The sequence below is a fragment of the Dendrobates tinctorius genome, unplaced genomic scaffold (assembly GCF_039654945.1).
Source record: "Dendrobates tinctorius isolate UK_male_01 unplaced genomic scaffold, ASM3965494v1 ptg000403l, whole genome shotgun sequence".
Classification (NCBI taxonomy): Eukaryota; Metazoa; Chordata; class Amphibia; order Anura; family Dendrobatidae; genus Dendrobates; species Dendrobates tinctorius.
Window position 1 is genome coordinate 744,856 of NW_027362068.1, and position 15,195 is coordinate 760,050.

At 47.0% G+C, this 15,195-nt stretch overlaps 1 protein-coding gene across 3 annotated transcripts in view; it reads left to right on the plus strand.

Annotated features, from left to right (window-relative positions):
• Positions 1-15,195, plus strand: part of DPP10 (dipeptidyl peptidase like 10) — a 763,146-nt gene that overhangs the window by 62,900 nt on the left and 685,051 nt on the right. The gene's annotated exons all lie outside the window — the stretch shown is intronic.

A 15,195-nucleotide genomic window follows, 5' to 3' on the forward strand; every position in this document is an offset into this window, starting at 1 on the left:
ATCTCCTCTTAGTTCAATCCCAAGCTCTGCGCTTAATTAGGTCTGCCGATATAGGATCAATCACAATCTCAGACCATGCCCCGATCTTTATTGATATCACCATTAATACCTTACCCCACCCAGCAACATCCTGGAGATTAAATGAATCTTTATTAGACACCCCACAGAATTTCGAAAAAATAAAATCCATCATCTTACACTATTTCACAGAGAATATTACAGAGGGCACACTCACACCCAATATCTGGGAAGCACATAAGGCAGTTCTTAGAGGTGAACTCATCTCTATTGGTTCTTTCAACAAAAAACAGATAGACAGATAGAACAAGAGATAAAGAAATTATGTCCCTTTTACACCAAATTGGTATCGCAGAACGACTCCACAAAAAGTCTGGCGCCCAAAAGTTTCAGCAAGACCTCTCCTCCCTCCGCAGTAAACTAAAAGATCTCCTCAATGCCAATTCTGCAAAAATGTTTTTGCACTGTAAACATAGATTCTATGTCCATGGGAACAAGAGCAGTAAGCTCACTTCCCGATTACTCAAAAACCAAAACGGTAATAAATTTATAAAACACATACATACGAATTCTAATGCAAGGGTGGACAGGTCTGATGAGATTGCAGAGGCGTTCAGACTTTATTATGAATCCCTTTATAATTTAGACTCGCCTGAACCTTTGAAGAACCAATTAACCGCGGTGGAAAGGATTCAGAAATTTTTGTCCCCCCCCTCTCCCTCCCAAAAGTTCAACCCGAAGATTACTCAGCTCTACTTTCCCAAATCACTCCTCAAGAGATTAAGGATATCTTACAATCAATGGCGAATAATAAAACTCCAGGCCCAGACGGCTTCTCTGTGGGTTACTACAAGAAATTTTTCGACTTGCTCCTTCCTCATCTAGTTTCTCTCTTTAATGCATTTCTTACAGGAGACACCCCATCTAAGCAGACTTTAGAGGCTCACATTGCTGTTATCCCTAAGGAAGGGAGAGATGGCGGCTTTTGTGGTAATTACAGGCCTATCTCACTGCTTAACACGGCTATAAAATTATGGGCAAAAATCCTTGCCTCCAGAATCAACACTGTTCTGGACTCTCTGATCCACACTGATCAAGTTGGCTTTGTTAAAGGCCGCGAGGGTAAGGATGATGCCACGAAATTTCTCTTAGCCATTTCCTATGCGAAGCGCTCGGGTCTTCCTCTGACTATCCTATCAACTGACGCCGAGAAGGCCTTTGATAGAATCAGTTGGCATTATATGGTGGTTTGCACCTTAAGAAAATTTGATTTTCCCCCTCCATTTGTCGATGCCATTATGACTCTTTACTCTGCCCCGACTGCCAAGGTCAGAGTGAATGGTTTGCGGTCAGGCCCCTTCGCGATTGGAAATGGCACCAGACAGGGCTGCCCTCTCTCCCCTACCCTATTCGTGCTGGTGATGGAGACCCTGATTCAGAGACTAAGATAGGAGGCGGAGGTTAGAGATCTCATAATAGAACAATCCGAATTTAAGACGGCAGCCTTTGCTGATGACCTCTTGCTCCTTGTCTCGAACCCTGAGATGGCCTTTCCCAGACTTCTGACATTACTTGAGGAGTTTGGAATTGTTTCCAATTTTAAGGTCAATATGGACAAATCCGAAGCTTTAAATGTCTCGGCTCCGAAGAGGGTTGTTTCTAGACTTAAACAAATTACTCCTTTTAAATGGCCTTCTGAGAAACTAAAATATCTCGGTGTCTTCCTAACAAAAGATCCCTCCATGCTTTACAAATATAATTTCCCTCCTCTGATAGATAAATTGCAATCCCTACTCAAATCATATTATTTGCCCTACCTTTCTTGGATAAGCAGGATTAATATAATCAAATCCTATATTCTCCCCAAAATTTTCTACCTTATGAACATGATCCCAATATCTCTCTCTAAGTCGTTTTTCTCCTTACTGAATAGACTGGTGTTATGAATGAGTCACCGTAGGAGGCAAAAACAGAAATACTAGCTAAGTCCAGAAAGCCAGAGAAGTTGGCAGCTATCGGATTGCAGACCCCTGAACCTATCAACAACAACTAGCAGTAGCCGTGGGGGGTTCCTACGGTGCCCTAGACCCCTCGAGCACAGCCGGAGAACTACATAGCCTAAAGACAGAAAGGGAAATCTAAACTGCCCCAGAGCAGACCCCAAAGCAATAGGCAGCCCCCAACATATAATGACGGTGAAGCAAGATGAAAAAACACTCACACAGATAGAAAGATAGGCTGAGCAAATGATGGGGCCCAAGCTAACTAAATAGGACAGGATAGAAAGGCTGCTGTCTGCAATCTGCCAAAAACCCTATCAAAACAAGGGCCAACAGGCTGATAGGGAAAAAGGCCCTGAAGACGCTAGGCTTCAAAAAGACTATATCAGCACTCAGGTATTTTCTGAAGACAGAGCAAAAAGGAATTCAACTCACCCCAGCAGGGAATGGCAGAAATTCAGAAAAACAAGGCAAAACAAAACACAAAAGCAAAAAGCAGTGCAGAAAACTTAGCTTTTGAGGAGCAGGAATCAGACTGGTCTCCTAGAATCCCTCAGAGAGATCACCAGCAAGGCAGAAGGGCGTCGGCTGCCTTATATCCAGTCAGTAATTCCCGTCACCCAGTCATCATCATCCAGCTCAGGTGCTTGGTAATCAGCCTCACTACCTTCCTTCACTAGAAGAGGGAGTTCATCAGACCTCAATGGTGAAGGGGAAAATGAACTCACAACAGTACCTCCCCCATGAGGAGGGGTCACCGAACCCTCATCCACGCCACCAGGGCGATCAGGGTGAGCCCGATGAAAGGCACGCACCAATCTTTTGGCATGAATATCAGAGGCAGAGACCCAGGAATTATCCTCCTGACCATAACCCTTCCACTTAACCAAATGCTGGAGACTCCGTCTAGCCAGACGGGAATCCAGTATCTTCTCTACCTCATATTCCATGTTACCTTCAACCAATACAGGGTCCGGAGGTGCCACCCCAGGAACTACTGGTTCAACAAACCTCTTCAACAAGGACTTATGAAACACATTATGGATTTTAAATGTGACAGGAAGAGCCAAACGAAAAGAGACCGGATTAATAATCTCCAAAATCTTGTAAGGTCCAATAAATCTAGGCTTAAACTTAGGAGAAGCCACCTTCATAGCGATATTTTTTGATGATAACCAAACCATATCACCAACGTTAACCTGGGGACCAATGGTTCTATGTCGGTTGGAAAACCGCTGGGCCTTTTCCTGGGAGAGAGATAACTTATCCACCACTTGGTCCCAGATCTGGTGCATTCTCTCCACCACAGTGTCAACACCTGGGCAGGCAGAAGGCTCCACCTGCCCTGAAGAAAATCGAGGATGAAACCCAAAGTTACAAAAAAAAAGTGACATCAAAGTGGCAGAACTAGCTCTATTATTTAAAGCAAATTCGGCCAAGGGCAAAAATGAAACCCAATCATCCTGATCAGCGGAAATAAAACATCTCAAATACGACTCCAAGGTCTGGTTTGTTCTCTCCGTCTGCCCATTGGTCTGCGGGTGAAAAGCAGAGGAGAAGGACAACTGAATTCCCAGCTTGGAACAGAAAGCCCTCCAAAATCTAGACACAAACTGAACTCCTCTGTCAGATACAATGTTCTCAGGAATCCCGTGCAAGCGAACCACCTGTTGCAAAAACAGGGGCACCAACTCAGAGGAAGATGGCAACTTAGGGAGAGGTACAAGATGAACTATCTTAGAGAACCTATCACAAATCACCCAAATAACAGTCATTCTCTGAGAGACAGGCATATCAGAGATGAAATCCATTGAAATATGGGTCCATGGCCTCCTGGGGACTGGCAAAGGCATCAACAACCCACTAGCGCGAGAACAAGGTTTAGACCGGGAGAAAGTCCCACAGGACTGTACAAAATTCCTGACATCACGAGACAAGGCAGGCCACCAAAAAGACCGACTCACCAGATCTCTAGTACCAAAAATACCTGGATGACCAGCCAATGCAGACCAATGAACTTCAGACATCACTCTCTTCTTCCACTGGTCAGGAACATACAACTTTCCACTGGGACAACGCTCAGGTTTGTCCTCCTGGAACTCTTCCAGAGCACGTCTCAAATCGGGCGAGATGGCAGAAAGAACTACCCCTTCGCCTTAGATGGTAGCAGGCTTGGTCACCACAGGAGAATCAGCAAAGAAGCTCCTAGAGAGAGCGTCAGCCTTGACATTCTTAGTGCCAGGAAGAAAAGAGACCACAAAATCAAAACGTGTAAAAAACAAGGCCCACCTAGCCTGTTCAAGCGTTTGGCCGACTCCAGGTAAATCAAATTCTTGTGGTCAGTGAGGACCACGACTTGATGTTTAGCTCCCTCCAACCAATGTCTCCACTCCTCAAATGCCCATTTCATGGCTAACAGTTCCCGATTCCCCACATCATAGTTACGTTCAGATGGAGAGAACTTTCGGGAAAAGAAAGCACAAGGATTCATTTTAGATGTTACAGGATCCTTTTGGGACAAAACAGCTCCTGCACCAATCTCAGAAGCGTCCACCTCTACCTGGAACGGGAGTGAGACATCAGGTTGCCGCAAAACCGGGGCAGAAGTGAATCTTCGCTTCAGCTCCTGAAAGGAAGAAACAGCCTCCGGAGACCAATTCAACACATCAGCACCCTTCTTAGTCAGATCCGTCAATGGCTTGGCAATACTAGAAAATTTTGCTATAAATTTCCGATAAAAATTAGCAAAACCCAAAAACTTCTGGAGGGCCTTCAAAGAAGTGGGCTGAACCCATCATAAATGGCCTGTACCTTGGCCGGGTCCATTTCAATAGTTGACGGAGACAAAATAAATCCCAAATCCTCTGTACCCCAAAAAGGCATTTCGATCCTTTGACATACAGGGAATTCTCCCTCAAGATCCGGAACACAGTCCGAACATGTTCCACATGAGAATCCCAATCCTTGGAGAAGATCAAAATATCATCCAGATAGATAATCAAAAATTTATCCACAAAGTCTCAGAAAATGTCGTTCATGAAGCACTGGAAGACAGAAGGGGCATTAGTGAGCCCAAAAGGCATCACCAGGTACTCAAAATGTCCCTCCAGAGTATTAAACGCCGTCTTCCATTCATCCCCATGCTTAATGCGGATAAGATTATACGCCCCCCTGAGGTCAAGCTTGGTAAACCAGCAAGCACCTTTAACTCTGGAGAATAGATCCGAAATCAGGGGTAACGGATACTGATGTTTAATAGTAATTTTGTTGAGGGCACGATAATCAATACAAGGCCTTAATGAACCATCCTTTTTTGCCACAAAAAAACCCCCAGCACCTAAGGGTGAAGAGGATGGTCTAATATAACCCTTCTCCAACGCCTCCTTAATATAGGATCGCATAGCCTCGTGCTCGGGTACAGATAAATTGAAGAGCCGACCCTTGGGAAATTTACACCCCGGGCTCAGTTCAATTGCACAGTCATAACTCCTATGAGGAGGCAAAGACACAGACTCATTCTCACTAAATACATCATAAAAGTCCGCCAAATAATCAGGAACATCATGCGACTGAGGAGAGGTGGAAAAAACTGGAGCCTCACTAAGGGCACACCGACAACCCCAACTCACCACAGACACAGATTTCCAATCCAAGACTGGATTATGAATTTTCAACCAGGGAAACCCCAGAACAATGGTATCATGCAAATTATGCAACACCAAAAATCTGCAATTTTCTTGATGGTCTGGGGCGACCCGCATTACCACCTGGGTCCAAAACTGAAGTTTATTTTTCGCCAAAGGAGTGGCATCAATCCCTCTCAAAGGGATAGGCGTCCGCAGAGGTGTCATAGGAAATCCACAACGTTTAGCAAAATCCAAGTCCATTAGGTTCAGGGCTGCTCCCGAATCCACAAAAGCCTTGGGTAAAATGTGGATAGGGAGCAGATCAGAGTAATTGCCAGAAAAAACTTAGGTTGAACACCACCCACAGAAAACGTGTGTGCAAAACGTTTCTCTCGTTTAGGACAGACAGAAATAATATGCGAGGCATCTCCACAAAAAAACACAGCTTATTACGCCTTCTGAACTCCTGACGTTGCTCCCTAGACAAAACTCTATCACATTGCCTAGGTTCAGACACTTGTTCAACAGGTGGCAACACCTCTCATGCAGTACTGCGTTCACGTAAACGCCGATCAACCTGAATGGCTAATGACATAGAATCGTCAAGACCAGAGGGAACAGGAAATCCCACCATAGTATCTTTTACGGCTTCTGACAAACCCTTCTGAAAGAGAGCTGCCAAGGCATTATCATTCCAGGCAGTAAGAACCGCCCACTCTCAGAATTTTTGACAGTACATAGCCTAAAGACAGAAAGGGAAATCTAAACTGCCCCAGAGCAGACCCCAAAGCAATAGGCAGCCCCCAACATATAATGACAGTGAAGCAAGATGAAGAAACACTCACACAGAAAGATAGGCTGAGCAAATGATGGGGCCCAAGCTAACTAAATAGGACAGGATAGAAAGGCTGCTGTCTGCAATCCGCCAAAAACCCTATCAAAACAAGGGCCGACAGGCTGATAGGGAAAAAGGCCCTGAAGACGCTAGGCTTCAAAAAGACTATATCAGCTCTCAGGTATTTTCTGAAGACAGAGCAAAAAGGAATTCAACTCACCCCAGCAGGGAATGGCAGAAATTCAGAAAAACAAAGCAAAACAAAACACAAAAGCAAAAAGCAGTGCAGAAAACTTAGCTTTTGAGGAGCAGGAATCAGACTGGTCTCCTAGAATCCCTCAGAGAGATCACCAGCAAGGCAGAAGGGTGTCAGCTGCCTTATATCCAGTCAGTAATTCCCGTCACCCAGTCATCATCATCCACCTCAGGTGCTTGGTAATCAGTCTCACTACCTTCCTTCACCAGAAGAGGGAGTTCATCAGACCTCAATGGTGAAGGGGAAAATGAACTCACAACAGACTGGTATCTAAATTCGTATGGAGAGCTAAGAGAGCTAGACTTCCCTTTAAAATACTCTCCCTACCAAAAAATGCCGGGGACCTTTGCTGTTGTGAGTTCATTTTCCCCTTCACCGTCGATGTCTGATGAACTCCCTCTTCTGGTGAAGGAAGGTAGTGCTGGGTAGCAGGAAATTCTGACTGGATATAAGGCAGCCGACGCCCTTCTGAGTCGCTGGTGATTTCTCTGCTGTATTCTTGGAGACCAGTCTGATTCCTGCTTCCCAAAGGTAAGTTTTTGCTCTGCTTTTGAACTTATTAGTTTTGTTTACCTTGTTTTTTGGAGTTCAGCCATCCCCGGTCGGGGGTGTGCTGAGTTACATTTTTGTCTCTGATCAGTTTGTCTCTTTGCTCTGTATTCAGAATATACCTGAGTGCTGATATAGTCATTTTGAAGTCCTAGCGACTTCAGGGCCTGTTTTTCCTATCAGTCGGTTGGGACATTTTTTGGTAGGGTTTTTTACGGATTGCAGACAGCAGCTTTTCTATCCTGTCCTTTTTAGTTAGCTTGGGCCCCATTGTTTGCTCAACCTATCTTTCTATCTGTGTTAGTGTTTTCATCTTGCTTCACCGTCTTTATATGTTGGGGGCTGCCTATTGCTTTGGGGTCTGCTCTGGGGCAGTTTAGATTTCCCCTTTCTTTCTTTAGGCCTATTTAGTTCTCCGGCTGTGATCGAGGCGTCTAGGGCATCGTAGGAACCCCCTACGGCTACTGTTAGTTGTTGTGGATAGGATCAGGGGTCTGCAATCCGATAGCTACCAACCTCTCCGGTTTTCTGGACTTAGCTTGTATTTTTGTTTTTTCCTCCTTCGGTGATTCATTCATAACACTTGGCCTTCCCAACTTCAGGGCATACTACCACGCTATTCACATAGCTCGGTGGTTGAACTTGGTTAAGCCTAGGCCTGACCGCAAAACTTCTAATCTCGAACTTACTCTGTTGGGTAAGAAAGCAGAGATCTATCTATGGACCTCTTGTGTGTCCCCCGCCCCGCTCTATAGATGCTATAACAAGTAACACTCTAGCTATTAGAAGAGATCTTATCCCAAATGGACTACCGCAGTGCCTGTTTCTGGATAGCATCCCTTTAAAAATCATCCCTTGGCTTACGGACTCTAACTATGTTGATGCATATGGTTTGTGGGACACCTTACCTAATATGCCTATATCGCATCTTCTCTCTAATCAAATTCGGTACAAGGATATGTGGCCAGGAGAGGCCAATAAATGACAGTGTGACTTTTTACAAAAATACCACGTACAACATGTCGTCACAAAGTTCAAGTCCGAGGTCATACATAACACTGAGTGGCTCTGGCTTGAGCTTCTCCTTAGGTTAAAATCCATACCCCCTAAACTTGTCTCTAATTTATACGTCAACCTTACTTCTCCCCCTGCGCAATTTAAACCAATTTATCTATATTCATGGGAAACAGAACTTAAACTGTCTTTGTCTTCTCGTGAGACAGGGCAGGTTGTGGGTAATTCACACGGTTTTTCCAGGTGTGTTTTGCTACAGGAAAACGCTTTTAAAATTCTCTCACGCTGGTATAGAACCCCTGAAAGACTCTATCACTTAGACCTTGCTACTTCCCCTCTCTGTTGGAGATGTTTGGGTTCGGTGGGTTCCTTTTTCCACATCTTCTGGCAGTGCCCAAAAATTGCTCTTTATTGGGGAGAAATATTTCAATACCTTCGTCAGTTAGGTTTAATAAAAAAAACTTAACTCCTCAAGAAGTTCTGCTGTCTCTTCCCACTAAATCATATAACCCTAAGAAACATGACTTACTCCCTCTATTGGTGGCCGCAGCCAAACATCTGATCTCCTTACACTGGAGACAAACGTCCCCTCCTTCATTGAGCGAATGGATAACTAAAGTCACTGATATTCTTAGGATGGAAGAACTGTCCAGTTGGGACTCACGCACACATGACAAATTTCTTAATATTTGGCTTCCCTGGCTATGCATTACTTCTGCGCCCACATGATTCCTGCACTCCTCCCCTATTGATCTGTTTACATATGCCCTTGCATGTTGTCCTAGGCCACGGTGGATGGACCCGAACTCTTAATTTAATTTGTTTCTCAGCTTAGCCTTCCTGTTGCTCTGTCTACTCGACATGTTCTTTAACTTGGATTCCATTACCTTATTTGGTTCATTATGTCTCGAATCTGTAATTTGCTCTGGTTTTCGAGGTCATATTCCCCAGAGCCATTGGTCAAAGATCCTTTGCCCATCATTATATTCTTTTTTTTATGTCTTGATTCCGTAAATTGCTCGGGTTTTTGGGGTCATGTTCCCCGGAACCATTGGTCAAGGATCTTTTGCTTATCGCTATATACCTGACAGTTGTTTTGTTTGTGTTACATTCATTGTATGACTCTAGTCTGCTGTTTCCTGAATTTCTGGAGATTATGACTAGCCTCCTGATCTTTTTTGTGCTTTGTCGCAGATGTAGGTCATTGTTGATTTGTTACTTCTTGTTTTTTGAAAACTCTAAATAAAGAATTAAAAAAAAAAAAATGCCCATAAACAGGGCTTTTCTCCCTCAGACTCTGTTCACACACAGGCCAGGGCAATGTCCGTTAAACACTCAGTTCCATAGGACAGTACAGTCTCTTACTGGCCGAGGTCAGTGCCACTTACGGTTGTCCGACCGTCCACTCTGGAGGTATCTCACAGACCTCGTTCCTCTGGTTCAGGAATGCCAGCACTGCTTCCCCAGTGCTATGCAATATCCAGCAAGCAGGGTTGGCCTGGAGCCACACACACAGGAGGCCTTCTACCTCCCTGGTCACAGACAACTCTGTAGTGTCCCACCTGGACACATGGAAGTCTGTGCACAATCCAGGCTGCCAACACACTCTCATGTGCTAAACACACCTTCATTATGTAGGCTGTAACCCCACCCCCAGGTGAGGTATGGATCACATGGCTGGTCACCTGGTCATGACCTCACGGCAGGTCCTGAAAATACCCGTAGGTCCTGAAGGAAAACAGGGGTACAGCCAGCACCTTCACCAAAAGGTGAGGTCATATGGGTAGCCTGACCCTCCCATCTCTCATAGCTACCCGCAACCTGGACCCAGGTGCACTAACCGTTATCTTAGTGCTCACGTGCACTAATAATAAAACACTCCGGGTTGCATCTCAGGGAGCATCCTTCCCTGTGACTTATATCAGCCATTCACAACCCTGCCAGTCACTGTTTCTGCATCACCACAAAGGGAACGCCTGTATGCATGACCTCTGGAGCCCACATAGCGCCCCCTAGCTGTCACAGGGGTCACTGCATTACATACCCCCCCTGTTCAAACTTGTGGGGTTGAACATTTGTCACACCCGGGGCCTCGAGCCCGGTCACCCATGTCACCTTGCCCTGCAAGTTGAGAGGACCGTCTCAGTCGGTTCTGGGCGTCATTCTGCATCGCCTCTTTGTTAGGCCACCCCTGCCCCCAGCGGTCAGTATGTCTGCCTTGGGCTTCAGCCCTTGAGTTAATAGAGGAGTCGCCCCCTCTAACCCCCTTTGTTTCAGATGACGTACTGCCCGTCTCAAGAGAAGCCCCTCGTCTCTCCATATCCTGGGCCGGAAGCAGTCGCCATTTCCTTTCCAACTCCTGTAGCTGTACCTTATTCTGCATTTTTTTCCGGATCAGCTGCTCTATCTCTTGTAGGTGCGTCACACGATATTCCAGGAGCATGCGGAGGTTCCCAACGCTTTCCACTGAGCCAACAACAACGAAAGGCGAAAGGAACCATGCCATTTTCATCTGCTACCCGGACTTCACCATCCGGTGGAATCCTCACTCTCACCACACCTGATTTATCCACGAGCTCTTGCATCACCTCCCCAAGTCTTCCAATGACTTTCCCCACCAGATTTCTGGGTACTGGAATGATGTCTTTCACCAAGCCCAGTCGATTGTGAGCTTCCCTTGCAAGCTCCAGATGTCGAGCGGCTTTCACATTACTCACCATGATCTTCTGTTTCGTGCGGAGACACTGCAGATGCATATCCCTCAGGGCAGCCACCCGCTTCTCTGTGACCTCGCTATCCGCCAGTATCACCAGCTGTTTCGTTTCGGGGGCCCAGTCCACACTGAATGCTTTTACTGCCTTTTTAAAGGCCTCATGCACACGCTTCTCGCATGTCTTCGGGTATCTCTATTATGCATTTGAAACCCGGAGTCTCTCCTTGAACATACTGTTGAACCTCCTTGTCCTGAGAGACAGCGCAGTTTTCCAAGACGTTGACCTCCCTTATGTGTCCACCTGCGGGGCCCTTCCTCTGGGGAATTTCTTCCTCCATGGAGGCCCCTTCTCTGGTCAGCCTCTCCAGCTCACTCTCCTTCATTCCTTCTCTCGAACCGAGAGAGTGTGACAGTTTGATTTCCCCGTCAACCGTGTATTTCTGGAGCTGGGCATTAGCCTCCTTCTCTATCTTGAGCTCCTGAAGAGCTGTATCCTGCTCCTCTGCCAGGCAGTGACGCTCATCCTCTCTCCGGAGAAGCTCCTGCTGATGCTTCTCTTGGGCCTGTCTGAGCACCTCCATATCTTTCAATATGGCCTAGTTCATGGTTTGACACGCTGATAGGTGACCTCTGAGCTCAGAGACTTCCTTCTCCAGGTCATCCACTCTGTGCTCAGCCGTTTGTCTCAGGGCCTTTCCTTGTACGATCTGCTCTTTAATTGTCTTTATTTCGGCCTGTAAATCTGCCACCTTTAAACACTCCTTCACCAGCAGTTGACAGATCTCTGTCGCCTCGTTATCCATCTTCTCAGAGGGAGCCATTTGTTCAGCCCCTTTCCGCCTTTTACGTCTCCGGCGACGGGCAGTAGACTTGCCATTTAGACCTGAGTCAGTCTTACTGCACTCCTTGCAACTGTCATCACCATCTGAATGGGAGTCACCACCACCCTACCTGTCCTCCTGTAAGCAGTGGTCCCCATTTTTAACAGTGTTAGACCCCATTCCCGGAGCTTCCCCGTCTTCAATGGTCACACATTCTGGTAAGACTACCAGCGTCATGCTGCCTTCATCTAGTGGCACACTATCATTACTCTGGGTTCGAGCTTCTGTCTGCCCAAGGTTGTCCTCCCCCCTAGTGGTGGCTAACGGCAACAACAGGTCACAGTCACCCCCGGCGCTTGTATCACACACCACAGTATGGTAAGCACACGAATTGCACTCTGTTCGAGTGTCAGCTCCACTATCCGTCACACTGTAGTACTCGTCAGGTGACTTCTGGTCAGTAGGTTGGGCAAACGTAACCTTTCCTCCAGTCACCCCTGCGTCTGACCCGTCAATTTTAGGAGGTATTACCGCCTTAAGGTACGCAACCCCCTCAGCTAAGAGCCTTCCATCCTCCTGCTGTAGAGCCGCTCCCCTCTCCCACGAGTAGAGAACAGCTCAGAGTCCTGGCCTATGACTACCGGACAACATAAATTCGGAACTATAGCGACTTCCTGTCCTGTACTGTCCCAGATTGTCTCAAGGATCACCCTGGCCACTGGATAGTCCATAGTGCTCCCATGAACCCAAGTGACCCCGACCTTCCTATTGGGTATTATAAATCCCTGGGGCGCCACCCTCACCAGAGTCACCGGGGTCCCAGAATTGACCAGTCCGTACATTTCTGTCTCGTTCATCTGCAGGGCACACGTTCGTAGCCTCTTGCCGGGTGGGTAGTTTAAATAGAAGACTGGACACACATAGTACACTTGCCCCAGCAACTGTCTGTGCCACCCCTTTAACTTTGGGAAGCTCCACCCCCTTTTGGGTAACCACCATTCCCCGGGTCTCCACCCCTTTTTGGGGAACTACTCCCTTTTGGGATACCGCCCCCTTTTGGGACTACACCCTTTTTTGGGCACTTACTCTCTTTTGGGATACCACCCCCTTTTGGGACACCACCCCTTTTTGGGCAACTGCGACGAAAGTGCACCCGGTGCCACCAATATGTCACGATCCCACCACTGACACCGGTATGTCAGCGGACGGAGGGACGCGATGCACTGCCGGCACACTGCTATCACAGGCACAGTGGGGCTTATCTTAGTTATCCCACCACTGACACCATCTGACAAAAATACAGCAAGCTAATCTTGCCCTAACAATTTATCGCAGGGGGGTTATTTTGGATGCCCCACCACTGCTAACAACCTTCCAAGAACTACGGGGATTTATGGATATCCCACTTTCTCAGTTCCACTTTGGAACTCGCAGCTCTCCGGCACCCCCCTTACCCTCAGGTCAGTCAGGGAACTGCACCTAGGATAATTAGTCGCCGGATGGGCTGCTTGTTGTGCACGGGCAATTAGACTACTGCAGTAAGGAAATTATCAATGCTTTGGCCGCAGCCACTCATTCAGCATATAAGACCCTTCCGTACTGAGAACTAGCCCAACCAACCGAACACACTACGCTGCCACCAGCCACGATTCACTTAAAGAGTTAATTAAGAGGGTCCGTAGCAAACCCCCAAATTAGTAGCAATTATCTAAAAATAGGCGCAGTTTGTTTCTTAGAGCATGAAGACAGACTGATAATTTTATCATTTATTCCCAAAAGGTGGGCAGTGATTACATAGCTAAAAGTTGTTACAAAGTTGAGACATTAAATATGTACAAGGCAAATATAAAACGAGGATTAAAAAACAGAGTAACACTTACATGTGCTTAGTTGGTACTTGTCATGATCCAGGTTGGATATGACAGGTTTTGAATAAGTAACCTTTTTTTTCCTTTGAGCTGGTTGTTTAGAGTTGGTTTTGCCCCCGGTGGCCATTAGGGTTATTACACAGTGGTGTCTTTTGTTCTAGTTTGCCCCCGGTGGTGGCTAGCGTTATTACACGGGAATCACTAGCAGGTGTTTTTGCTCTGGCTTTCCTATAAAGGAGTGTCAGGTGTGTTCACTCACTGTTGGTGATATTGGTGTTTTCCAGCCATCCTTGGTGAAGGAAGGAACTTGAGAAGAGTCCCGGGCAGCCCAGTCAGAACCCTGGAGTGGCAGCTATGGTGTCAGCGAGGTGTTCTTGCAAAGCTTGGAGGAGTGGCAGCTATGGTGTCAGGGTGGAATTCTTGCAAAGCTTGGTGGATTGGCAGCTATGGTGTCAGCGAGGAGTTCTTGTAAAGCATGGTGGAGTGGCAGCTATAGTGTCAGCGAGGAGTTCTTGCAAAGCTTGGTGGAGTGGCAGCTATGGTGAAAGCTGCACTCAGATGCTGGACTCTGTTGCTGGAAGAGAGCTGCACTCAGATGCTGGACTCTGCTGGAAAGCTGCACTCAGATACTGGACTCTGTTGCTGGAAAGCTGCACTCGGATGCTGGACTCTGTTGCTGGAATGCTGCACTCAGATGCTGGACTCTGTTGCTGGAAAGCTGCACTCGGATGCTGGACTCTGTTGCTGGAAAGCTGCACTCAGATGCTGGACTCTGTTGCTGGAAAGCTGCACTCGGATGCTGGACTCTGTTGCTGGAAAGCTGCACTCGGATGCTGGACTCTGTTGCTGGAAAGCTGCACTCGGATGCTGGACTCTGTTGCCGGAAAGCTGCACTCAGACGCGGGACTCTGTTGCTGGAAAGCTGCACTCAGGTGTTGGATCCAGTTGGAGGAAAAGATGCACTCAGGTGTCGGACTCTGTTGCTTGGAGCATTAGCAACAGAGCAAAGCTAAGTGGTGTTTCCCTGTTTGTCACTTTCCTAAATGTGTGTTTTAGTGCAGTGGTTGGATTAGTTTCTGCACCGTCCACTTCACTAGTAAGGGATTGGTTCAGGGCGAGCTAGGGATTTCAGGTATCCTGATCAGCGCCCGGTGCGGAACCGGCCTAGGGATCGTTAGGAGTGTAGAGACACTGACTCAGGGGAGTGCAGTAGGTCTCCACGTCCTCGTTCCCTATCTCAGGGCCACCATTGTAATTGTTTTCCTGGTTTTCCCCTTTATTCTGAAATTCGCCCTGCTGGAGGCGGTGTATCCAGACATACGTGTACTACTGAAATTCACCTGCTGGAGGCGGTGTATTCGGCTGCACGTTCTATTTAAATTCGCCCTGCTTTAGGCGGTGTATCCAGGGTCACGTGTGTCATATAAATTCGCCCTGCTGGAGGCAGTGTGTCCAGTCACACGTGACCATGACAGTATTAGGCAGACCATGTGCT